General features: G+C 45.8%; 1 long non-coding RNA gene across 1 annotated transcript; it reads left to right on the top strand.

Annotated features, from left to right (window-relative positions):
- The first annotated feature begins 11,180 nt into the window (after positions 1-11,180).
- LOC309521565 lies at positions 11,181-12,463 on the top strand. The gene is made up of 4 exons (XR_014214717.1): positions 11,181-11,311; positions 11,408-11,497; positions 11,600-11,682; positions 12,335-12,463. It is a non-coding gene; the product is annotated as an uncharacterized lncRNA (long non-coding RNA).
- The last annotated feature ends 13,561 nt before the right edge of the window (positions 12,464-26,024 follow it).

Genomic DNA, 26,024 nt, shown 5'->3' with positions numbered 1-26,024 from the left:
AGGGAGAAGAGTTGGTGAAAGAAGACTGGAAGAAATTTAAAGACTATTTACAGAAATATTGTAAAATTAATGAATGTTAGAAGGATGTTGGATAGAAACTAAGGGGTTTCCAGCTGTAATGCTAAATAGGTAAAAGCTTAATGGTAAGGATTTGCTGAACTAACAAATTGAAGTGGAATACAAAGAAGGGAGGTATGAGGAGGTCTGGGGAAATAAGCGTAAGGAAGATATGTTATGGAAAATTATCTGTTTTTTAACTGTTTTTATGTTGTATTTTGTTTCTTTTTATTTTTTATTTTCATTGTTATATTTTAAAAACTTTAATAAATATATTTGGGGGGGGGACAGAAACACCGCATCCTCATCCTCATCATCACCATCATTTAATTTGCATGCTGCCTTCCCACAGTTAAAAACAACGCTCAAGGCTGCTTACAACATGACAAGATTCACACCGTTACAAAAGTCATAAACAATAAATAAACCACATCCAAAAAAAAATACACAACCAAATGGAAATCAATTTCCACATAAATCAAAATCTAAAACTAAGAATACAGCATTCATATCACAGTTTAAAATGACATAGGTAAAAAATAGCAGCAATTTAAAGAACAAAAACAAAAATGGAGCCCTCTCTGCTAAGCAGCAGCAGTGGCAGCATTCCCTTATGGAACCCGTCAGGCCCTGCCCTAGGCCCGGTGGTGAGTGGCAGGACTGGGGCCCTCGGGCGCTGAGCAGGGGAGTCAGGCTGCATTGTTCTCAAACTCTGATACGTAATGCTTCTTCCTCATCAGGATGGAGGATAGAGAGAGGTGTGAGCATGTGTGGAAAAATTAGCCTACGCTACAAATGTAAAATTTACATTGGCAACGGCAGAGGAAGGCTCTTGGGGATCTGGGGCGGGCGGGGCGAACCGCCCATAGGGTCAGCACGTGAGACCCCACCATGGGGTCTCAATTGGCTTACAGATGGGGGGGGGAGGCAGCCAGCCGGACAGCGCAGAGCCGGTGGGCGCTGAGAAGCATGGCTTGTGCGCGCTGCAGGCCCCGCAATGAGTGCCGCTGGCCATTTTGTCACACACCCCCGGCAGGGTGGCACCTGGCGAGGTCCGCACCCCCCTTCCTACATCCTTGTACATTGGTTGCTCCAGCTACTTTTGCCTCTGGGGCTGATGTCAGACATACCCCTCAACCATCTTGATTTAAGCGGAACATCGCGCAATGACAGAAGCCATCCCGGCTTCTCATCGCATCCCGGAATGTTTTTTGGTCTGTTGGTCTGGTGCGAATCAACCAGCTCGCGCCAGAGCTCAGGACCAAAAAAGGAGCACCCCAATTTTGATCAGCAGAATGTTGGAGGGTACGGTCACATGGTCCTTGGAAGGTTGCCTTGGAAGGGGCTCAGTCTGAAAATAAAACCCCCACTCCTACTCTAAGGGCAAAAAACCAAAAAACAAAATGAGGTTATGGCAGGGGTCAGCAACCTTTTTCAGCCATGGGCCAGTCCACCGTCCCTTAGACCATGCGGTGGGCCGGACTATATTTTGGAAAAAAATAATGAACAAATTCCTATGCCCCACACATAACCCAGAGATGCATTTTAAATAAAAGGACACATTCTACCATAGCTGTCAACCGTCCCTTATTTGGCGGGAAACTCCCTTATCCCAGCGCCATGTCCCACTGCTGTCCCTTATTGATGATGTCCCTTAAATTTCCCGGGTTTCATGCTCGCCCGGCTTGGGAGGGAAGCAGCGGCTTGGGGTCCTCCGCCGCGAAAGAGAGTGAGCGCTGGTGCCGTCGTCCTGGCACGAGGAGTTCCATCGGCCCTTCCCCGCCCAAGAGAGGGGGGGGGAGGGAGAGAGACTCTCGCCCATGCCACCCGCGAGCCCGGAGGTGGCAGCGGATGTGGCAGCTGAGGAGGCAGCCTGAGGGAGGAGGAAGAGGAGGGGATGGGGAGGGATGCAGAAGGGCGGTGCTTCAGCGGCCGCCACGGCGCTACAACCACTCATGCCGGATTGACAGCATCTGTCAATCCTACCAATGTATGTAACTCTTTACAACAGCAAAATCCCTTATTTGGGCTGCTGGTCCCTTATTTTCGAGGCTGCTGGTCCCTTATTTTCAAATCTGTAAGTTGACAGCTATGCATTCTACTCATGTAAAACATGCTGATTTCCAGACCGTCCGTGGGCTGGATTGAGAAGGCGATTGGGCCGCATCCGGCCCCCAGGCCTTAGGTTGCCTACCCCTGGGTTATGGCATTCCAAACTAGCTACACCATTTGACAAATCCTTTATATTTATTGGTACAGGAATGTGACTATTGCTTCCTCTGCATTTTGTTTGTGTGTCAGTATGCGGATGATACCCAGCTCTACCTCTCTTTTAAATCAGAACCAGTGAAGGCGGTGAAGGTCCTGTGTGAGTGTCTGGAGGTGGTTGGAGGATGGATGGCGGCTAACAGATTGAGGTTGAATCCTGACAAGACAGAAGTACTGTTTTGGGGGGGACAGGAGGCGAGCAGGTGTGGAGGATTCCCTGGTCCTGAATGGGGTAACTGTGCCCCTGAAGGACCAGGTGCGCAGCCTGGGAGTCATTTTGGACTCACAGCTGTCCATGGAGGCACAGGTCAAATCTGTGTCCAGGGCAGCTGTTTACCAGCTCCATCTGGTACGTAGGCTGAGACCCTATCTGCCTGCGGACTGTCACGCCAGAGTGGTACATGCTCTGGTTATCTCCCGCTTGTACTACTGCAATGCGCTCTATGTGTGGCTACCTTTGAAGGTGACCCGGAAACTACAACTAATCCAGAATGCGGCAGCTAGACTGGTGACTGGGAGTGGCTGCCGAGACCATATAACACCGGTCTTGAAAGACCTACATTGGCTCCCAGTACGTTTCCGAGCACAATTCAAAGTGTTGGTGCTGACCTTTAAAGCCCTAAACGGCCTCGGTCCTGTATACCTGAAGGAGCGTCTCCACCCCCATCGTTCTGCCCGGACACTGAGGTCCAGCTCCGAGGGCCTTCTGGCGGTTCCCTCACTGCAAGGGGCCAAGTTACAGGGAACCAGGCAGAGGGTCTTCTCAGTAGTGGCGCCCGCCCTGTGGAACGCCCTCCCATCAGATGTCAAAGAGATAAATAATTACCTGACATTCAGAAGACATCTTAAGGCAGCCCTGTTCAGGGAAGTTTTTAATATGTGACATTTTAGTGTATTTTTCATCTTTGTTGGAAGCCGCCCAGAGTGGCTGGGGAAACCCAGCCAGATGGGCGGGGTACAAATAAATTATTATTATTATTATTATTATTATTATTATTATTATTATTATTATGGCAGCCAGTGCAGGAAAGGCTGCCCTCCTCCTTCCCCAAATATGCCACCTTCTTTCTCCAAGCACTAAAAGGAGACTGAGGGCATCCTCTGGTTTCACGGAGAAGATTAACAAAAGGTCAGAAAATGTTTGATCTCTGTCATTGGTATAGTCAGGCTGAAAGCTGAGCCATCGCTTAAATATTTACAGGCAAGCTCTGCAGCCACAAGGTGAAAGGTGTTATGTAAATCCTTCTCCACACAAAACAGGGGGGTAAGAAAGAAAATCAGAAAGATCAAGATAGCACCTCCGCTGCCCCAGTTCAACCCTGCCTGTGTAAACATACCAGGTCTCCTCAAAACTGCTTCAACTTCTGACTACACACCCAGGAACTCAAACAGACCCTTAAGAAGCTGTATTAGACTAGCTCATCAAACCCTTAAACCCCTTACATTTGGGGGAGGGGACGGGACTTGAAAGGGGCAAAAGTGTTTGCAACATGATAGGCCACTGTTATAAGAAAAAAACTGCTCCTTTTCCCTTATGGGGTACCCAAGAGCCCATCTAGAGTCCTTTAGTAGGTTCTCTATCGGTAGGAGAAAATAACAGAGGCCAAGCAGAGAATACAGTGGTACCTCGGGTTACATACGCTTCAGGTTACAGAGTCCCCTAACCCAGAAATAGTACCTTCGGTTAAGAACTTTGCTTCAGGATGAGAACAGAAACCGTGCGGCAGAGAACAGAAATCATGCAGCGGCAGTAGGAGGCCCCATTAGCTAAAGTGGTCTTCAGGTTAAGAACAGTTTCAGGTTAAGAATGGACCTCCGGAATGAATTATGTACTTAACCCGAGGTACCACTGTACTGAGAAGCAAAGCAGCTCGTAAGCCTGATCTTTCTTAAAGCGGTTGCAACAGGGTGCTCCCCCCACACACAGGAGGGGGAGGAACCGAGAACAATGGTGGGCAAACTCTTATACAAACTGTTGAAATTCCCTGCCCTAGAGCTCAAGACCACCCCTATACATACATCACAGAAGGGGTGTAGCCCAAGACCACCCCCAATACATCGTGCATACATCAGAGAGGGAGCCAGCAGGAAACCTGTGGGTGGGTTTACCTGGAGAGCCTGGCTATTCTTTTGTGATGATAACTACTTAATTCCTGAATACTGGTCACAGGCTCACCATATTCATATCTTAAATGTGCCCTAAAGACAGGATTTGTGCGCAAAGAGACAATGGGGAGACAACATTTGAGGTAAATTTGGAAGGGACAAAATGGTTTCAGGACTTTTTCTGTGGGCTTTAGACATGTGGTGTGTGTGTGTGTGTGTGTGTGTGTGTGTGTGTGCTTGGTACATTTATAAATATTTATTTTATATATGTAAGACCTTAAAATTCTTATAACAATAACATAATATTAATGATATAATAAGATAATGATAATGATCATTATTTTATTTATACCCCACCCATCTGACTAAGGCTGCCGGAGCCACTCTGGGTGGCTTCCAACATACATAAAAACATAAGACAACATTACGCACTTCCCTATACAGGGCTGCCTTCAGCTGCCTTCTAAAGGTTGCATAGTTACTTGATCTTTCTTGGCTCCAGGATCACACGACTCCATGCCTTCACGTTTCTTTGATCAAAACAGGGACATCATACCACACCCTCCAACATTTCTCCAATGAAAATAGGGGCATCCTAAGGAAAAGCGGGACTTTCCGGGATCAAATCAGAAACCAGATTGGCTTCTGTAAATCCGGGAGTGTGCCTGGAAAGTAGAGACACTTGGAGGATCTCTACTGTCTCTCACACACACCCCTGCAGTGTCAACCAACAATCCACAGCTGAGGGTCTTTCTTAAGGTCAGCTGAATTTATTTTTATTTTAAACCAGAACATACACCTCAGTTTGTAGAGCATGAGACTCTTAATCCCAGGATGGAAGCCGTGCCATGTTGGGCAAAAGGATTCCTGCATTTCAGAGGGTTGGACTAGATGACCCTTGTGGTCCTTTCCAACTTTACAAGAGCTGCTTAAAATGCTGCTAAGTTAGCCATTCCTGCCAAAATCGGGAATCCACAACTGAGGGTCAACAGACACTGGTGTCAGTAGTGGGATACGAACCATGATTCCATTCAGAGACCAGAACAGAGGCAGAAGTATGAATGGCTTTCTGCTGCGAATGCCAGCAGGCAGACGCAGCAATACAGAGTTTTGCTGCTTAGCAAGAGATTTGGGGAATTTGTGACCGTTCTTCACTGTGATCAGATTACACACTGAGTACTCGTCTCCCGTTTACTGTGCAAGCAAGTCAGCCAGGCCATAGCATGAGTTCCTGCCAGCCATCTCATCCTAGGTCACCCCCTATGCAGCATCAGGCAGGTGAAGTCACTAACATCCATGGAAAAATATTTTGTTGTTTGGTCATTTAGTCGTGTCCGGCTCTTCGTGACCCCATGGACCAGAGCCACTGGCCACTGCTGCGTTTTCCAAATTTGCTGGCATATTGAGTGTAGCACCTTAACAGCATCCTTTAAAATTTTAAATAGTTCAGCTGGAATATCATCACTTCCACTGGCCTTGTTATTAGCAGTGCTTTCTAAGGCCCATTTGACTTCACTCTCCAGGATGTCTGGCTCAAGGTCAGCAGCCACACTACCTGGGGGTGTACGAGACATCCATTTCTTTCTGGTATAGTTCCTCTGTGTATTCTTGCCACCTCTTCTTGATGTCTTCTGCTTCTGTTAGGTTCTTTCCACTTTTGTCTTTTTTTATGGAAATCTTTGTACGAAGTGTTCCTTTCATATCTCCAATTTTCTTGAACATATCTCTGGTTTTTCCCATTCTATTGTTTTCCTCTATTTCTTTGCATTGCTCGTTTAAGAAGGCCTTCTTGTCTCTCCTTGCTATTTTTTGGAAATCTGCATTCAATTTCCTGTATCTTTCACTATCTCCCTCACATTTTGCTTGTCATCTCTCCCCCGCTATTTGTAAGGCCTCGTTGGACAGCCACTTTGCTTTCTTGCATTTCCTTTTCATTGGGATGGTTTTAGTTGCTGCCTCTTGTATAATGTTACGAGCCTCCATCCATAGTTCTTCAAGCACTCTGTCCACCAAATCTAAATCCTTAAACCTGTTCCTCACTGTGTATTCATAAATTTGACTTAGATTGTATCTTACCGGCCCAGTGGTTTTTCCTACTTTCTTCAGTTTAAGCTTGAATTTTGCTAAAAGAAGCTGATGATCTGAGCCACAGTCAGCTCCAGGTCTTGTTTTTGCTGACTGTATAGAGCTTCTCCATCTTTGGCTGCAGAGAATATAATCAATCTGATTTTGATGCTGCCCATCTGGTGATGTCCATGTGTAGAGTCGTCTCTTGTGTTGTTGGAAAAGAGTGTTTGTGATGACCAGCTTGTTCTCTTGGCAGAACTCTATTAGCCTTTGCCCTGTTTCATTTTGAACTCCAAGGCCAAACTTGCCAGTTGTTCCTTTTATCTCTTGACTCCCTACTTTAGCATTCCAATCCCCTATAATGAGAAGAACATCCTTCTTTGGTGTCATTTCTATAAGGTGTTGTAAGTCTTCATAGAATTGGTCAATTTCAGTTTCTTCAGCACCAGTGGTTGGTGCATAAACTTGGATTACTGTGATGTTAAAAGGTCTGCCTTGGATTCGTATCAAGATCATTCTATCATTTTTGAGATTACATCCCAGTACAGCTTTCGCCACTCTTTTGTTGACTATGAGGGCCACTCCATTTCTTTTACTGGTTTCTTGCCCACAGTAGTAGAGGTGATGGTCACCCAAACTGAATTCGCCCATTCCCGTCCATTTTAGTTCACTAAAATGTTCAATTTTTACCACATCCAACTTACCAAGGTTCATGGTTCTTACATTTCAGGTTCCTATGCAATATTTTTCTTTACAGCATTGGACTTTCCTTTTGCTTCCAGGCATATCCACAACTGAGCGTCCTTTCAGCTTTGGCCCAGCCACTTCATCAGCACTGAATCTACTTGTACTTGTCCTCTGCTCTTCCTCAGTAGCATGTTGGACGCCTTCTGACATGAGGGGCTCATCTTCCAGCGTCATAACTTTTATATGCCTGTTGTCTTTGTCCATGGAGTTTTCTTGGCAGGGATACTGGAGTGGCTTGTCGGTTCCTGCTCCAGGTGGATCACGTTTGGTCAAAACTCTCCACTATGACCTGTCCATCCTGGGTGGCCCTGCACGGCATAGCTCATAGCTTCTCTGAGTTATTCAAGCCCCTTCGCCACGGCAAGGCAGTGATCCATGAAGGGGGGGGGAAATACCTAAGGTGAATTCTGGGACTCCAGAATCCACAGATACCTGGACAGTCTCTAGCTCAGGTGTGGGGAACCTCTGGCCCTCCAGATGTTGCTGAACTCCTGCTTGCTGGAGTTGACAGGAGTCTACTTGCAGTCTAGCAAGAGCTGGGGTGGCCAAAGGTTCCCTGCACCTCACCAGAGGAAAAGCATTCTGCATATGCTCAGGAGCACATTTGCCCTGCGGTCTTTGAAATGCTACATTTCCCCCTTGGAGGTTAAGGATTTCTGTGCATGCTCCAGGACACTCAGCCAAGGTGCCAGAATTTTGGTCAGCCAAAAGTTAGCCGCTGCACTCCTGAGACACAACTTCTGCTGAAATTGCTGATAAATTTGCACTGGCTTCCTTGCCCTTTGAGACTATCTGAGGTGGGGACTGAAACAGGCCTGCCTCTTTGAGGACTTGTTAATTGATTTTAGCACTCCTTTGGAAAGAAGCAGGTATGTGCTCTTTGCGACTGGGCATATTTCCAAATGTGAATTCCGCAGAAAAACAACAGACTGTGGAGCATTCATGTGCCCATGGCTCTGGAATTCCTGTGCTCCCATGCCAGAGAGGTTTTATGAGCGAATTTGATGGTTCCTTTCCCCACTTAGGCCGGACAGGTTCCCAACGCGCCTGCCTTTAATGTTATGGCCCACCATTAAACTTGCATGCACCACGAAATGTGCCCCCCACATGGAAAGAGCAGGCTGCATTTACCCTTTTCTCTCCCGATTTGAGTTCCACCTGAAAATTATGTGGCAGAAGTTACAAATGCTTGCAAATCCATGTCCTGCTTAATCCACAGAGTGCAGAAGGGTAGTGATATGATTAAGCCCCCCGCAGCAAATGTAGAAAAAGAGAGCCACCAAGCACCTTAGAAACAAACGGATTTATCGTGGCAGAGCCAGTCGTAGGGCTAGAGAGTTTGGGATCAGAGCATTCTGCAGGCGGAACAGCAGGTGCCTCCGAGTTCTGACAGAGGAGCATCACCACTTAGGAAGGGCCAGGTGGGCCCAGGTCCTGGTGGGGGGGGGGGTTGCCACAGTGACAAGGACCCGCCCTCCTTTGTGACATCTCTTGCTTCTCCTTTAAAAGCCACTGACTTGCAGGCGGCCATTGTGGGTTAGTGAGGAGAACTTAGTGGAGAGAGGTGGTGGCGGCAGTTGGTGGTGGCAGTTGGTAGCGAGTTAGAGGAGGATTAGTGATTTGTTCTTTTTTTCGTTTTCTTATTTTAATTTTGATTTCATTTATTACTTTTGGGATTGAGCATTCTGCAGGCGGAACAGCAGGTGCCTCCGAGTTCTGACAGAGGAACATCACCACTTAGGAAGGGCCATGTGGGCCCAGGTCCTGGTGGGGGGGTTGCCACAGTGACAAGGACCCGCCCTCCTTTGTGACATCTCTTGTTTCTCCTTTAAAAGCCACTGACTTGCAGGCGGCCATTGTGGGTTAGTGAGGAGAACTTAGTGGAGAGAGGTGGTGGCGGCAGTTGGTGGTGGCAGTTAGAGGATTAGCGATTTGTTCTTTTTTCTTTTCTTATTTTGATTTCATTTATTACTTTTATTTGATTTATTTTATTTTATTTTATTTATTTTGATTTTCTTTTATTCTTTTATTTTAACACTTTTATTTATTTTATTTTATTTTTTGTTCGTTTTAATTTTTTGTTGTTTTTTGTGCACACCTGTGCATATTCTGTATATATTTTTATTTTTTAGATAGAGGAATAGTTAGGGTTTTTGTGGACGACATGAGCAGACTGTAAGTAGCATCCCCTTCTCTTCATCTCCGGGGGGGGGGGGTGTCACAAACTGGGAGGTTTTTCTGGCGGACACCTGAGTATCAGGTTTGTCCCTGTCCCTCCCTTGACCTCCACCTTACACCCATTCAGTGAAACAAAGAAAAATATATACATGGTCCTGTTTCCCAGCCAAGTTGAGGACCCCCTATTGTACTGGCCAAGTCCCCAATCCATGTACGATAGGTTGGATCCACTCTGGTCCTTGAGATGGCTACCTGTCTGGCACTCAGAGACCAGGAGGGCAGTGATGATCACCCCGGCAGAAGGGTTGCTGTGTACGTGGTCTCATGCTTCAGGGATGATGGCTGCCCCTAGCCATGTCCCAAGTGCCTCCTCTGGTAGCCATCTTCCTTCTGAGCAGAACAGCATTGGAAAGGTGTCAATCCGGTGTTGGATTGCTTTTATATGAATATTTGGAGGTTTTCCCGCTACAAGAGTAGGCGAGTGCTACGATCAGATATTATCTTCTTCTTTTTCCTCTTAGAATCATAGAATCATAGAGTTGGAAGAGACCACAAGGGCCATCGAGTCCAACCCCCTGCCAAGCAGGAAACACCATCAGAGCACTCCTGACATATGGTTGTCAAGCCTCTGCTTAAAGACCTCCAAAGTAGGAGACTCCACCACACTCCTTGGCACTCTTCTCCTCCTCCTCCTCCTCCTCCTTTTACTATCACTTATAGCTGAGTAAGATTGACTTCCATGAACAGTGAGTTTTAACTGCGAGTCCGTAAGTGACTGAAGGCCAATTCTGGATCCACATGTCCTTCCACAGTGGGGACATAGTTTTCTGGGCGGGAGTTGATCACAGTGAGGGTTTGCCAAGCGTGCCTTCCTCTTAGCATGTTTCTCCCTTGTGTCCTGAGTTCAAGTGTCTTCAAAGCCCATGACACCTTTGGTAAAAGCTGTTCTCTTATTGGAGTGCTTGCAGGCCAGTGTTTCCCAGCCATTGGTGTTTATACAACATGTTTTTAGATTGGCCTTGAGAGAGTCTTTCAACCTCTTATGTTGGCCACCAGCATTACGACTTCCATTTTTAAGTTTGGAATAGAGTCGTTGCTTTGGAAGACGATCATCAGGCATCCGAATCCAATGACCAGTCCAACGAAGTTGGTGTTGAAGAATCACTGCTCTGACACTGGTGGTCTTTGCTTCTTCCAGTACTCTGGTATTAGTTTGCCTGCCTCCCCAAGGGTGTGTCACATTTTTCAGAGACACCATTGATGGAATCTTTCAAGGAGTTGGAGAGGGCGTTTATAAGTGGTCCACGTTTCACATGCGTACAGCTGGCTTGGTAGTACAAGAGCCTAGACTGAAACTTGAAAGACTAGCTTCAATGGACCAAGAATGGTTTTCATGGCTGGTTCTGACTTTCCCCTTTTCCCAGTGGGAATTCCTACTTGTACAGCAGAGGTCGTGGCTGGTCGGCAGCTGCAGTGCCTGTGTGCTTTGTTGTGTTGTTGTTGTTGTTGAGTCGTTTAGTCATGTCCGACTCTTCGTGACCCCATGGACCTGTCTTCCACTGCCTCCCGCAATTTGGTCAAACTTATGTTGGTAGCATCGAGAACACTGTCCAACCATCTGCTCCTCTGCCGTCCCCTTCTCCTTGTGCCCTCAGTGCTTTGTTCTAGAGGGTGCTGTTTCGTGGCGCTCATTGGTTGCTATTGGACAGCCCAGGAGGCTGCAGGGCCCAGGGAGGTCCTCTGGAACAAGACAGAGGGAGACCTGTCCTTCCTGACTTGGCGCTGCTTCTGTGCTCTCTTGCTCCCATCTGACCCCGATTTTTCTTTCGTCTGCAGATGACAGTAGTTCGGCCGGACCTGGCTTGCTTCCGCCTGAAGCCGAAAGAAGGTAAGCGCCACACCTTGGAGACAGCGACCTTTGACTAAAGGCCTGTGGGAAAATCTCATTTGCATTTGCATTCTCTTCTCATTCTCTTCCATCCAGATGACATCATCATTGAGGATTTATAGGTAGCGCGGACCTCGGGCTCCACTGGACACCCGAGAGGGGCCAACATTCAAATGCACTCAGCAGGTAAGACTTTCTCAAAAGTCCATCGGTAGTTAGAGATGCCCTGTTTCATCTGCGAGAGAAGCAGGCACTCCTGGTGTCCTGCTTACCTTTTTCCTCTTGCAGGTGACAGAATGATGCCGGCAAGACCTCCTTCTCCATCTTTTCATGGGGGCAGAAGGGAAGCAGTGGCTGTGGGACCGGATCAGGTAGGGGGAAGCAGCCTTGTGGGGACACAGGCCAAGGGGTGGAACGATGTCATGGACTGGTTGGGCACAGAGGAATGGTGGGAGGAAGCAGGAACCAGGAAGGGAAGACGTCTCAGGGAGCCCAGGGAGTGGAGGGGGGACAAGGAGGAGCAGTCAGAGGGAGAAGAGGCCGGGGAACCAGGGGAGGGGAGCCAATGGGTCTCAAACGCTCGGTGAGTGAGGGACTTTCTCCTGCGTCAGAAGACAGGCTCCGGCAGATGGAGCGGACGAGATCCAGAGGGAGCTGTTTGTGCACGTGCTGTAGAGGGAAGTTGATTCTAAGCCTGTGCTGCCTCATGGGATGGCTTCAGAGGAAGAAAAGGCTCCCGAGTAAACCCTACACAGATGCAGAGTGGAGTCCCTAAGATGGTTGGGTGGCATTTTGTAGGCCTCCTTCTGGCAACTCCTGCAGCCCAGCTGGTGCCTTATGCCTTGCTCTTCTTTCCACCTCAGGGAGGCTGTTGGGGGAGGGTCTTGCTGTCTGGGCACAGGGCTGACACCTTTGCTTTTGCAAAAGACAGGACAGGGCAGGGGACAGAGAGAGATCCGTAAATTGTTGACATTATTTTGCCTCAAAAGATCTCACAGAATTTTGGGTTTTTCCGTTCCTTAGGATATATGATCTACTCCCTGTGTCACTCCACATGTCAAGAAAAAAAAAAGAACTGGAAGTGAATGGAATAAAAATAAATATTTTTAATGGATTTTGAATAAATGCACAATAAATTGTTACTGTTTTGAATTTCATTGTGCTATTGTCTTCCATTGATCTGGACACTTTTCTTGTTGCAGCCTAAAATAGCATGAGCATTTTTTGCTGCTGCTGCATCACTCTCAGGTTGACTCATCTTAAGCTTGTGGTCCACTAAGATCCCTAGATCCTTTTCCCTACCAGCAAACCAGGTGTCCCTCATGTTATATTGGTGCAGCTGGTTCTTCCTGCCAAAGTGCAGAACCTTAGATTGGCTACAGGTCCTCTTTGCTCACCACCAGGGAGTGACCATGTCGCAGTCAGTGCTGTGGTAGCTCCGTGTGGCATTAACACAGTTCAGTGCAATCGCCTGGTGATAATCCAGTCCAGCTGGTACCAGTGACCTGACATCCAAGATGTCTCCAGGACACAGTGTTTTGCCTTGGTAGACCATACCATGTTCGTGACGCAGAGGCTGTGGTATGAGCACAGTTCAGGTAGCCTTTGTCCGCTCTTGTTCAGGCTTTTTCAGGCTTACTAAGAAGTGAACAGCAACAAAGGAGGCAAACATAGTCCTTCCCCTTGAGCAGGTGACAGCAAAGGTTGCAAGATTTTTAGCTGGGGCAATCAGAATAAGATCCACTATTTGACTGCTGATTCAAAACCCTAAAATGTATTTTATACAATTGACTTTTTATTTCTATTCTTTGTATATCGTATTGTTGTTTTATTGCTATGGCTGATGGCTGACGCAAATAAAGATTCATTCAGTTCACATTCCTTCCCCAAAACATGTTTTTCTTCCCAAAATTCTGCATGTAAACACTGAGCACAGCCCTAGATGCAATGATGAGGGAAGCTCTCCTATTGAATCTCTGTCTGTCAGGGAACAGGAGTCTCACTGGCAGGAGACAGGGAGAAGAGAGAATGTAAAAACTTAAGGCTGAACTGGTTTACTATTCCATTTCCACCCATTGCCAGTAAGATACCCTTTGGCAGCACACAACCAAGGCAATCCATGCTCCTAAGTGCTCCTGTAGCTGGAGGTTCAATTTAGCTCTTAAGGCTGAAAGCCTTTCTCCATGTATTTGTCTCATTAAAAGCTTAAATGCTCTCTGAGGGTCAAGCAAGATTTGATAACTCTTTTTAATTGTGTGGATGCAACATTTTTTGTTCTGTAAAAGGCAGCCTCGGGAAAAACCTGAACAAATTTGTCACCATGCTGTGTAGAAAGGAGAAATTTAACTCTCCTTCTTCAATGGTTCCCTCTGAAGCAGACATTTGCTTTTCAAGAGAAGCTAACTGATTTGTAAATCACTCATTCTGGTCGTGAGAAGTGATGTATAAACCGAACAAATTACCATAAGCTAAACTAAAACCTAGCAATATTTTCTCCTCATTAGCATTCAGTAACAGAATGTTTAACGCTCTTGCTTCAAACATTCTTTAAAAGTTTTCACATTTCTCAAGAAATGTTTCTTAAGGTTTCTTCTTGCATCATTTGTTAAATTTATGCAGATGCCTATAATAAGTACACAAACACACACATTTTGTTATCTGTGACCGTCTTGGGAACATTCTTTTCCCCAAAGGTTGTTTAAAAGATGGCATATTAATAATGGAAACAATTTTATTATATAAATCTTAAAGTTAAAGACTGAAGAGAAACCTTGTTTTCCGCAACCTCCTTCGCCCATCTCTTGAGAACTTTGATTAGGTTTTTTCTTTCTTAGTTCTGAATTTGGGTAGTTGCAAGCAAGCAAGGATTCTGTGCATGTTTGTTTAAATAACAATTATTATTGCTGTGTAGCCCAAATGCAAAGCTCTAGGGCAGCCATGCTTAGCTCTCGCAGTGGGCGGCATTTTGCCTGACATTGTGCTTCTGCTACATTTATTAATCTCCTCCATCCGCCCATTAAACCTGAGAAAAAGGAAAAGAGGGCACAACTCCCCTGTTTCTGTCATTCTGACCCACATAAAATGACAGGAGTGCGTGAGGCACACACAGACCGTGTCAGTGGGTGACAGAAACTGAACTTTGCCCCTTGGCTGATGTTTCATATATGAATACAGCATTAAATGTTCCCAGGGCTATCGGAAAAACTGGTGTTGCAGTAGGACTGGTAGCCATTTTTTAATGTGCAGAGCAGACGTTTTATGTTATTTTATTTTTTTACCAGTTTATGCATTCAGAGGAAATCTTGTGTTATTATGTACAGGGGAAGTTCTGTTATAGTGTATTGCTTTTCATTTATTTTTGCTGTTTTAATTGTTGCATTTTGCATTTTTAAATATTGTGTTGTTATTATCATTATATGCCTATATCTATGATATAGTTTGTAAACTTGTTCGCCTCCATCTGTTGTCATTGCATGTGGACACTTCTTAAGATATCATAACCAAAATTTGCACAATGGTTTCTGGAGCAGGTTTTTCTCTATGTTTGGAATCTACTGGGTGCCTTTCAAAGCTGCCCTAAGTTTAACCATGATCCACCCAACCACCACCACCTCACCTTAGAATTCTATACCCTCCAACATTTTTCCAATAAAAATAGAGACGTCCTATTCCATAATGATAATTTTACTATTTATACCCCACACATTTTACTTTCTTTTTAACAGATTTCATTTTACAGATTTTACTTTCTTGGGCTCCATGATCACTGCAGATGGTGACAGCAGTCACGAAATTAAAAGATGCTTGCTTTTTGGGAGAAAAGCAATGACAAACCTAGACAGCATCTTAAAAAGCAAATATATCACCTTGCCAACAAAGGTCCGTATAGTTAAAGCCATGGTTTTCCCAGTAGTGATGTATGGAAGTGAGAGCTGGACCATAAAGAAAGCTGATCGCCAAAGAATTGATGCTTTCGAATTATGGTGCTGGAGGAGACTCCTGAGAGTCCCATGGACCGCAAAAAGATCAAACCTATCCATTCTTAAGGAAATCAGCCCTGAGTGCGCACTGGAAGGACAGATCGTGAAGCTGAGGCTCCAATACTTTGGCCACCTCATGAGAATAGAAGACTTCCTGGAAAAGACCCTGATGCTGGGAAAGATTGAGGGCACAAGGGGAAGGGGACAGCAGAGGACGAGATGGTTGGAGAGTGTTCTCGAAGCTACCAACATGAGTTTGACCAAACTGCGGGAGGCAATGGAAGACAGGAGTGCCTGGCGTGCTCTGGTCCATGGGGTCACGAAGAGTCGGACACGACTAAACAACTAAATAACAACAAACCCCACACATCTTACTGGTTTGTCCCAACCACTCTGGGCAGCTTCCAACACATATAAAAATATAATAAAACATTGAACATTTTATAAAAAAACTTTCCCTATACAGGATTGCCTTCAGGGGGTCAGATAACTCCATACATTCCAAAATTTCTCAATTGAAAATAGGGACATTCTACCACACCCTCAACTTTTCTCCTATGAAAATAGAGACATACTATCATACATTTCAGGGACGCGGGTGGCGCTGTGGGTAAAAGCCTCAGCGCCTAGGGCTTGCCGATCGAAAGGTCGGCGGTTCGAATCCCCGCGGCGGGGTGCGCTCCCGCTGCTCGGTCCCAGCGCCTGCCAACCTAGCAGTTCGAAAGCACCCCTAAGTGCAAGTAGATAAATAGGTACCGCTTACCAGCGGGAAGGTAAACGGCGTTCCGTGTGCTGCGCTGGCTCGCCAGATGCAGCTTTGTCACGCTGGCCACGTGACCCGGAAGTGTCTCCGGACAGCGCTGGCCCCCGGCCTATAGATGTGAGATGGGCGCACAAACCCCAGAGTCTGTCAAGACTGGCCCGTACGGGCAGGGGTACCTTTACCTTTACTATCATACATTTCAATATTTCTCTGGTGAAAATAGGGATGTCCTAAGGAACAGTGGAACATTCCAGGATCAAATCAGAAACCGGGATGGTTTCTTTAAATCAGGGAAGACCCTGAAAAACAGGGGCACTTGGAGGGTCTGGAATTCCCAAGCAATGCGGGGCACTTTGCACTAGTAAATGAAGTGATGTTGAAGCAAAGAGTTCCTCTATTCATTAAACTATACTTGTTCAGCATTATCAAACATTAATCCAACTGTAGTAGTAAACACAGCCGGCCCACCCAAGAGTCAAGGGGAAGCCATTGCCCTGGGCAACAGGATCCATGGGTAAGCAGATCCCAATGTAGATGTTTATTTAGTTCTGTGTCCAGTTCTGGGCACCACAGTTCAAGAAGGACACTGACAAACTGGAACGTGTCCAGAGGAGGGCAACCAAAATGGTCAAAGGCCTGGAAACGATGCCTTATGAGGAACGGCTAAGGGAGCTGGGCATGTTTAGCCTGGAGAAGAGGAGGTTAAGGGGTGATATGATAGCCATGTTCAAATATATAAAAGGATGTCACATAGAGGAGGGAGAAAGGTTGTTTTCTGCTGCTCCAGAGAAGCGGACACGGAGCAATGGATCCAAACTACAAGAAAGAAGATTCCACCTAAACATTAGGAAGAACTTCCTGACAGTAAGAGCTGTTTGACAGTGCAATTTGCTGCCAAGGAGTGTGGTGGAGTCTCCTCTTTTGGAGGTCTTTAAGCAGAGGCTTGACAACCATATGTCAGGAGTGCTCTGATGGTGTTTCCTGCTTGGCAGGGGGTTGGACTCGATGGCCCTTGTGGTCTCTTCCAACTCTATGATTCTATGATTCCCCTCTAGTTCTTGATGTAGATCTTCACTCACCCCTTTCCCCCAGTGTGGTGCAGGATGCCATTTTGTGGTTTGCCTCAGGTGCCAAAATGTATTGAGTCTCCCTCCTAATAGCTGATTTCAGTCAAAAGGCCTTATGGGCACCTCTGCTTACCAGAGCCACACCATTTATTAAAGCACCAGGCATAAGGTAACCTCCTCGCAGTGAGAAATTGAGAGTTCACGGTCCACGGAACAGCAGATGCGGCAAGACCCATTAAGAACACACAAGTTGATTGAGGGGGGTTTCGGAGATATTCTAATATTTTGTATAGCTCAAGCTGCTGTGTCTTTCTCATCAAAATATATCTGCCACTGCACTCTCCTCTGAGTTGCAAATCAACCTGCCAAATCCAAGTGATGGATTCGGAGGCTGTAATGGAACACAGGATGGAGGAGGAGGTGGCAGCGGTGGAAGGGGGAAACCGAGACATTTACAGATCCATGCCATCTTCAGTTGTGGCAGCTGGCTCAGCTTTTTATGTGGCAGCCTCTCAATTAGTTCAGCCTCCCCCAAAGTAGGAGCCTGCAGATGTTGCAAGCTACAACTCCCATCATCCCACACTGTCCATGTCTGGGAGGGAAAATGTGGTCCAAAACATGTGTGGCATTCATTGGTGCCAAAGAAAGACAGAATTTTTTTTTATGTATGCTACAACAGCTGCAAGAATACTCATCGCAAAGTATTGGAAGACACAAGATCTACCCACTCTGGAAGAATGGCAGATGAAGGTGATAGACTATATGAGACTGGCTGAAATGACTGGCAGAATCCGTGACCAGTGGAAAGAGACAGCGGATGAAGACTGGAAGAAATTTAAAATTTATCTTAAGAAACATTGTAAAATCGAGGAATGCTAAAATGTTGAGGTTTTAGAAAAAAAGGGATTACAGCGGCAAAAGATTAAGTAAAAGAACAGAATAAGGGAAAATTTGATAAAACCAAGGGGCAGGATTTGCTGAAACAAATTTGGAAATTGGGATGCAGAAAGGGGAGGTATGGGGAAGTCGGGGAAGTAAGGTTTAAGAAAAAAGGATTCGAAATTATACATGTTTGTTTATGTGTTTGTTTGTTTGTATTGTGTAATGTTTGTGTCTATAAAAATTGTGAAAAACCAATAAAAATTTATTTAAAAAAAACATGTGTGGCATTCATACGGAGCCCCCGGTCATCTCACGGACTATTGACCCGTACACCACTAATTCTGTGCCACCAACCAGGTCCTCCCTGGTAAAATCACTTCAGTCTCAGTCAGCTTTTCAATTAATAAAGAAGAGTGTATTTTATTTCAGACATAAACAAAACTTTTACAGCTTTCCAAACATTGTTGCTCTTTATTTTCTTAGTCTTATTTTCCTCTCTCTATCTCTTCTACCTCCCCACACTCAAGAACCCACTGCCCTAACTGTCGCTCTATTCCCAACTGCTTCTCCAACTGCCTTTCCCAACCAGCCAACCCACCAACTGCCCACCAACCAACTGCCCACCAACAGTTCCCAACGAACTCCCCTCAGAACTAGTTTTATAGACTCACTGACTCCACCCCCCTGGGTCCTGTCTGTGCAACCTATTTAACTATTTCCCCTCCAGCACTCTCTCATATATGTTAACGTCACAACAGGTTGCAGTACAGAGGGTTCATCTACTAATTTCAGTTTCTCTTAAATTTTCATCCTTCCAGTTTTAAACACAGTTCCACATCAGCTTGCAAGAGTGTGTGTGTGTGTGTGTGTGTGTGTGTGTGTGTGTGTAATAAGTTCTCATGAAAAATTCTCCAGCACTTTTGTTCAAATACAGGTTTGTTTGTAATTCTGCCTAATATTCACATTTTTACGAAGTGATATTCCCTGATATAATATAATATAATGCATGTTCGCAACCCGCAGCCTTCGCAACCCACAGAGGTGCATCTGCGCACGGCGGGTTGCGATTCGATGCTTCTGCACATGCGCAAAGCACAATTTAGCGCTTCTGAGCATGCGCAACCCCCAAAACCTAGAAGTAACCCGTTCCGGTACTTCCGGGTTTTGGTGGGTCCGTAACCCAAAAAAACGCAACCTGAAGCATCTGTAACCCGAGGTATGACTGTACAATTCTGTGTGTTGTTTTCACCAATATATGCATTTTTATGCATGCTTTACCCAAGCATATGCATTTTTATGCACATTACTTTGCTGGAGAAGCACGTCGCAAAATTTGGAGAAGTGTGAATTCTGAAGGAGGCTGCAATTCAGTTGAAGTTACTGTTTTGGAAAGCACAAGTTTGCCTTTAAATGAGAACTGAATAGAATTTTGCCCCCATCGCTATCTGGAGGGTTGGGGAAGGGTGATTGACATAGATGCAGCATAACATACAGTTCCCATTGGCCCAAGAGATATGCGTGGAAGGGATGGCTCCCCTTTCAAATGGAGGACGTTGCTGGAAGAGAACTTTCGCTTAGGCAAAGGCCCTTGTATGTCCTGGCACATATCTGCATATCTGACATATCTGTTCAGTCTGTACATCAGTAACCAAACTAGTTAGTGTAAAGATAACAAAATACCCAGTACCCGTGGGGTCTGCCCTTGAAGATGGTTTTGAGGCTGCAGCTCAAGTGGAATGCAGCTGCTAGGCTGGTTAAGTGGGGCAGCCCCATGGCACCATATGCCCTGAAAGCTCTGCACTGGCCCTGTTACCAATGACCCTGCGATCAGTGGTTGAGATATTTGTAACTGGTTGGGTTTTTATTTTTTAACTGTTTTTAATAATAATAATAATAATAATAATAATAATAATAATAATAATAAATTTATACCCCCGCCCATCTGGCTGGGATTCCCCAGCCACTCTGGGTGGCTCCCAACAGTATATTAAAAACATGATAAAACACCAAACATTAAAAACTTCCCTAAACAAGGCTGCCTTCAGATGTCTTCTAAAAGTCAGATAGTTGTTTATTTCCTTGACTGATGGGAGGGCATTCCACAGGACAGGCGCCACTACCAAGAAAGCCCTCTGACTGGTTCCTTGTAACCTCACTTTCTCACAGTGAGGGAACCACCAGAAGGCCCTCGGAGCTGGACCTCAGTGCCTGGGCAGAGTGATGGGGGTGGAGATGCTCCTTCAGGTATACTGGACCAAGGCCGTTTTGGGCTTTAAAGGTCAGCATCAACACTTTGAATTGTGCTCGGAAACGTACTGGGAGCTAATGTAGGTCTTTCAGGACCATTGCTATATGGTCTCGGCGGCCACTCCCCGTCACCAGTCTAGCTGCCACATTCTGGATTAGTTGTAGTTTCTGGGTCAACTTCAAAGGTAGCCTCACGTAGAGTGCATAGCAGTAGTCCAAGCGGGAGATAACTAGATGTGTTTGCTGTCCTGGGTACCAGCAGGAAAGGCAGCTTATCACTTGGATAACTAGTAATAATAAAATACCCTCCAATATTTCTCTGATGGTAACAAGGATGTCCCAAGGAAAAACGGGACATTCCAGGATCAAATCACAAACCAGGATGGCTTCTGTAAATCCAGGACTGTCCCTGGAAAACAGGGACACTCTCTCCTCCAAAAGAAACAGAGGCTGAACTTAGTTGTGAAGCTCACTGGGACCACTCTCAACTCACAGGGTTGTTGAGAGGATAAAATGGGGGAGGAGGAAAACAAAGTATGCCACTTGGATAAAAGGTGGGGCATAAATCAAATATATCAATAAACGATAATCTAAACTCATTCATCTGACAGTAAACTGTCCTGAAATCATGGCAACTATCTCCAGGCAAATGAGTTCAGGGCTGTGGCAAAAGCATCTCAAAGGCTTCCCTGAAGCATTCACATCTTAAGGGGGATAATAATAATAATAATAATAATAATAATAATAATAATAATAATAATTTATTATTTGTACCCTGCCCATCTGGCTGGGTTTCCCCAGCCACTCTGGGCGGCTTCCATAGAAATCAAAAATACAGTAAAATATCACAGATTAAAAACTTCCCTGAACAGGGCTGCCTTAAGATGTCTTCTAAATGTCAGGTAGTTATTTATCGCTTTGACATCTGATGGGAGGGCGTTCCACAGGGTGGGCGCCACTACTGAGAAGGCCCTCTGCCTGGTTCCCTGTAGCTTTGCTTCTCGCAATGAGGGAACCGCCAGAAGGCCCTCGGCACTGGATCTCAGCGTCCGGGCAGAACAATGGGGGTGGAGACGCTCCTTCAGGTATACTGGGCTGAGGCCGTTTAGAGCTTTAAAGGTCAACACCAGCACTTTGAATTGTGCTCGGATGGAGAACAGAGGGAGGGGGCAGACGCAATAAGGATTTCCTAGCAGACGTGAAAAGGGAAATTTGCTGTCTTATTATATGCATGATTTCCCAAAATTCCACCACCTTCAATGGTACTTGCTCCAAGGTGTGTGTGTGTGTGTGTGTGTGTGTGTGTAGGATTGCAACTTTATATTGAAAAGGGGGGGCACTTTGTTTTCTAGCTACCATCCTTTATATGGAATACTAAGTCTCACTGGACTTGAGCCACCAACTGCAGCCAAAAGGTTTAGCTAAGCAGCCTGGCCTTCTTGCAGGAACGGCAGCTCACTGCAGGCTTCTTTCAGGCTTCCAGCAAAACTGCAGTCCACCGCTTTACCCCTCCAGGTGAGTAATCTGCCTTTTTGGCTCTCAAGTTGCCTTTAGTGAAAACTAATTCCTCACCCAGCCTTCTCAAGCTGTCGGAAGGAGCCTTGGCCTTAATAGGCACCTGAAAGTTGCCTGCTTAATCCAAGATGCCCAAATGCAACGTAAACAGAGGGGGTCAACAACAACGGATTGAAACACCTTTGTGAAGTTATAGGTGAGAAGCCACCCATGCTTGCCATTGCAGCCAATGGTTAAAAGCAACTTTGTTTAGTCCAAGGAAGAAAAGTGAAAGTACTCAAGGATGGAATGTCATTACTGTTATGCATGCGTACACACACACACACACACACACACACACTCAAACTCCTCCAAGCAGTCTGGAAATTCCACAGGTGCAAAGTTTACCCAGGTTTAGTTTACAAGCAGGGGTCAAGGGAGACTTCAGGTGTTGTGTAATGTTTGGGATTATTTGCAAATGTATAGTATATAAAAAGGTAAAGGGACCCCTGACCATTAGGTCCAGTCGCGGCCGACTCTGGGGTTGCGGCGCTCATTTCGCTTTACTGGCCGAGGGAGCCGGCGTACAGCTTCTGGGTCATGTGGCCAGCATGACTAAGCCGCTTCTGGCGAACCAGAGCAGCACACGGAAACGCCATTTACCTTCCCGCCAGAGCGGTACCTATTTATCTATTTGCACTTTGACGTGCTTTCAAACTGCTAGGTTGGCAGGAGCAGGGACCGAGCAACAGGAGCTCACCCCGTTGTAGGGATTCGAACCGCCGACCTTCTGATCGGCAAGTCCTAGGCTCTGTGGTTTAACCCACAGCGCCACCCATGTCCCTATATCGTGTGTGCGTGTGTGTTATATATGTAATGAGTATATTTATTTATTTATTTAATAATAGCAATTATCCCCTCCTTCAAGCTAAGCTCACAAGGCAGGTGACAACATTAAAAACACAATATTTAAAATAGTTTAAAGCAACTTGCAATCACAAATATACAGTAATCCCTAAAAATATACACCTCATGTGCCAAAAGCCAGAGTAAAGAGACGCATCTTTGGCCGCCTCTTGAGATATGGTCACCCAGAGGTTTCCTGAGGTGAAGGTCTATATGGATGTTTGGGTGCCGGGCACCAATTTTGAATCAAGATGCCAGACCAACTTGTGACTTTGTAGCGTGACTAGTCCATGCTCACAAATAGCACTAATCAGTTAAAAAAGTGCAATACTTTCTGTTTCTAAAAATTCCTGAGATACACTGGACACTCTCTGCTACTATTTTATGCTTTAACAGAGCATCTTACCCGCTGCCTTGCAGGACAAGAAAAGGCTAAGGAGTAAACCCTACAGAAATCCAGAGTGGAGTCCCTAAGACGGTTGGTTGGCACCTTGTACACCTCCTTTTGGCAACTCCTGCAGCCAAGTTGGTGCCAAACATATTGCTCTGCTTTCCTTTGGAGCACATCAGTGAATCTAGGAAGGGGGTCTTGTCCTCTGAGCAGCCCAGGACCTCCATACACACTGCCCTGGCTTGCATCTCAGAGTGGTCACTTTGGTGCTGCTAACGCAACAAAAACAACACAGGAGGCAGCAGCTATGGAGTTACCGGTCTCTGCAGCCACAGCAGGTGCTGTGATTCTCCTGCGGTTCGACTTCACCTCCAGTGGTTCACTCTACTGTCTCTTGAGCAGCTAGAAAACCCTGAAGGCTAAAAAGAAAAATGCTGAGGCCACATGAATGAATTGTGAATTGAACTGGAACAGATTTATGCTTTTTGCAGCCGGGGGTGAACAGGAACTAATTCCTTTTCCAAATGAACTTTCCAAACACTGGTCTTCCGGCACCACAAATTTGAAGGCAATTTTTCAGTGGCACAGAATGCAGTCTTTCTGTGGTGGCAGTTATACTGGCAGTGGGAAGGCACATTTGTGGCAGCGGTGTGTTTCTGCAGGTTTTCCATGTGCGCCTTAAAAGATAACACATTTAACGTGGCATGGAATAGAGCCTGCTGTGCCAGGTGATCAGAGCGCTCTAGGCCATGACTGCTGATGCCACAATAAATGTGTTAGTCTTTAAGAATGCCAAGAAGCCTCTTTCTCTGTGTTTGCTGTAATAGACTAACCTAGCTATGATTTAGATCAATCAGTGGTCAAGTAGCACAAGACTCTGTTTAAAAAGAGCCAATAGGAGATTAAACAGGTGTCATAAAGCTTAACTTCAAAACAGAGCTATTCTAGGACAGCCACATCAAACGTTTTAAGGGAGTTGAGCAAAGTGGGGTGAAGAGAGAAAGATCTAGGGAGTGAGAGTAAGAAGAGGAGGGGAATTCTTGGCTACTGATTTGTGGACCCAGAAGCTGTACGCCGGCTCCCTCGGCCAATAAATCGAGATGAGCACTGCAACCCCAGAGTCAGTCACGACTGGACCTATTGGTCAGTCCTTTAATTTACTTTTACCTTTACTTTACCTGCTTAAAATCATACCCCTGACACAATAACTACATATTACATTTGGCTGCTGCTGCTTTTTTCTAATAAACAGCTTTAAAACTTTTCAGGAAAGCCCTTCACCATTTTTGCAAGCAGTATAAAACTCATCTCAAATTAGGCCAGCAACTAGTTGTATTCGGGGCTTTTTTTCAGCTAGAACTCATCAGAACTCAGTTCCGGCACCTCTCAGGTGGGCACTATTGCCATTATAACAGAACAAGGGAGGCATTCCTGGTGAGTTCCTGTACCTCTTTTTCTAGAAAAAAATAGCACTGGTTGTATAGAGTAAAATTGTTGGATTAAGAAAACAACCACCCAGGTAATCCTCTGTGCTATCTTTCTATTAGCAGGGCAGTTGAAGCATTCAGAAATGGCATTCACAACCTGCTGAATAAAGGGGCGCAGTTCAGACAAACATAAAGCACCTCCATGAAGACTAGATCAGTGTTTCTCAACCTTTTTATGACCACGGTCCCCTTCCGACCTTGTTTCCTCCCTGTGCATGCCCTACTGGTAGAAAGCTAGATATTTTGTTTGCAAATGTTTTATTTATATAATTTAAAATTATATAAATCATATAATTTCACCTGTGGCCTCCTCGGAATACCCTGGGGGCCTCCGAAGGGCCATATGGCCCCCCGGCTGAGAAACACTGGACTAGATTACTGTCACAGCAGAGTGTGACAGTGATAACCAAAAAAATCCCCAATTTCACCAGCTAGAAACCAATTTCACACACACACACACACACACACACACACACACACACCAACACCACCAGCTGGGGAGATGTCATCCTCTGATGGGATTCTCATTAAAACCCAGAGAGAGTTTGGAGGACCGACTGTCAGAAACCCTAACCCTCAGGACCACGCTGGACTATCAACCCCACCAAGCAGAGGTCCATAGTCTTAAGAAGATATGCCTCATCTTTGTACACTATGTGCATCTGATGAAGTAGGCCAGGAGTGGGAACCCTGATGCCCTCTAGAAATGGACTGAAACTCCCATCATCCTTGACCCATCATTATCAGTGGCCATGGACTGATGGGAGCTAGGTCCCACCAACATCTTGAGGACCACAGTTTCTCCATGCCTGAAGTAGGCTTTCAGCTACACAGGGTCATGCTGCGGTGGATTTGCTCGTCTCTGAAAAGGCACCACGGGCTCCTGCTTTCCCCCCTGCCCCACATGGATGCTTCCGGACAGGTGTCAATGGCAGGATGGGTGCTGCTCATGTTGCAAGTTCTTTTTCACAGAGTCCCTGCAACACTGTTCGCATGGAAATGCTAGAAGCCTGTAATGCTTCACTAGATTACCGTAAATCCTGATTTACCTTATTTCCAGCAACCAAGTGCATCTTCTGAATGGCCTGTTTGTAACATTAAGCCCTGTCTGGGTTGGAAGTGCCCTAATATGACGATTCTTGTAGAAATGGTCATTTGTGTTGAGATTTTTATCAAAAGTTTTTTTTCACAATACAGGCTTTTGAAGCATTCCCCCCCCCCCAGATATGGTGAACCCCAGCCCCAAGGGGCAGAAGCTTCTGTTGCGATGATCCTTGCCTACTAGCAGTGAGTTTAAGAACATCAAGGTCCTACTGGATCAGGCCACTGGTGATTTCCTGGGTCCATCATCCTCTTCTCCCAGTAGCCAGATGGCCCAATGGGAAAGCTTGAAAGCAGAATGTGAGCACAATAGCACTCTGTAGTAAAGGAAGAGCCTCTACCCAATGATACCCACTTGGAAAAATACACGCTTCCTGCTAGACAGCAACTCTGCG

The sequence above is a fragment of the Podarcis vaucheri genome (genome assembly GCF_965113315.1).
Source record: "Podarcis vaucheri genome assembly, chromosome: 16".
In the NCBI taxonomy this organism is placed as follows: Eukaryota; Metazoa; Chordata; class Lepidosauria; order Squamata; family Lacertidae; genus Podarcis; species Podarcis vaucheri.
The sequence above is the reverse complement of the archived record's forward strand: the minus strand, read 5'-3'. Positions and strand labels throughout refer to the sequence as shown.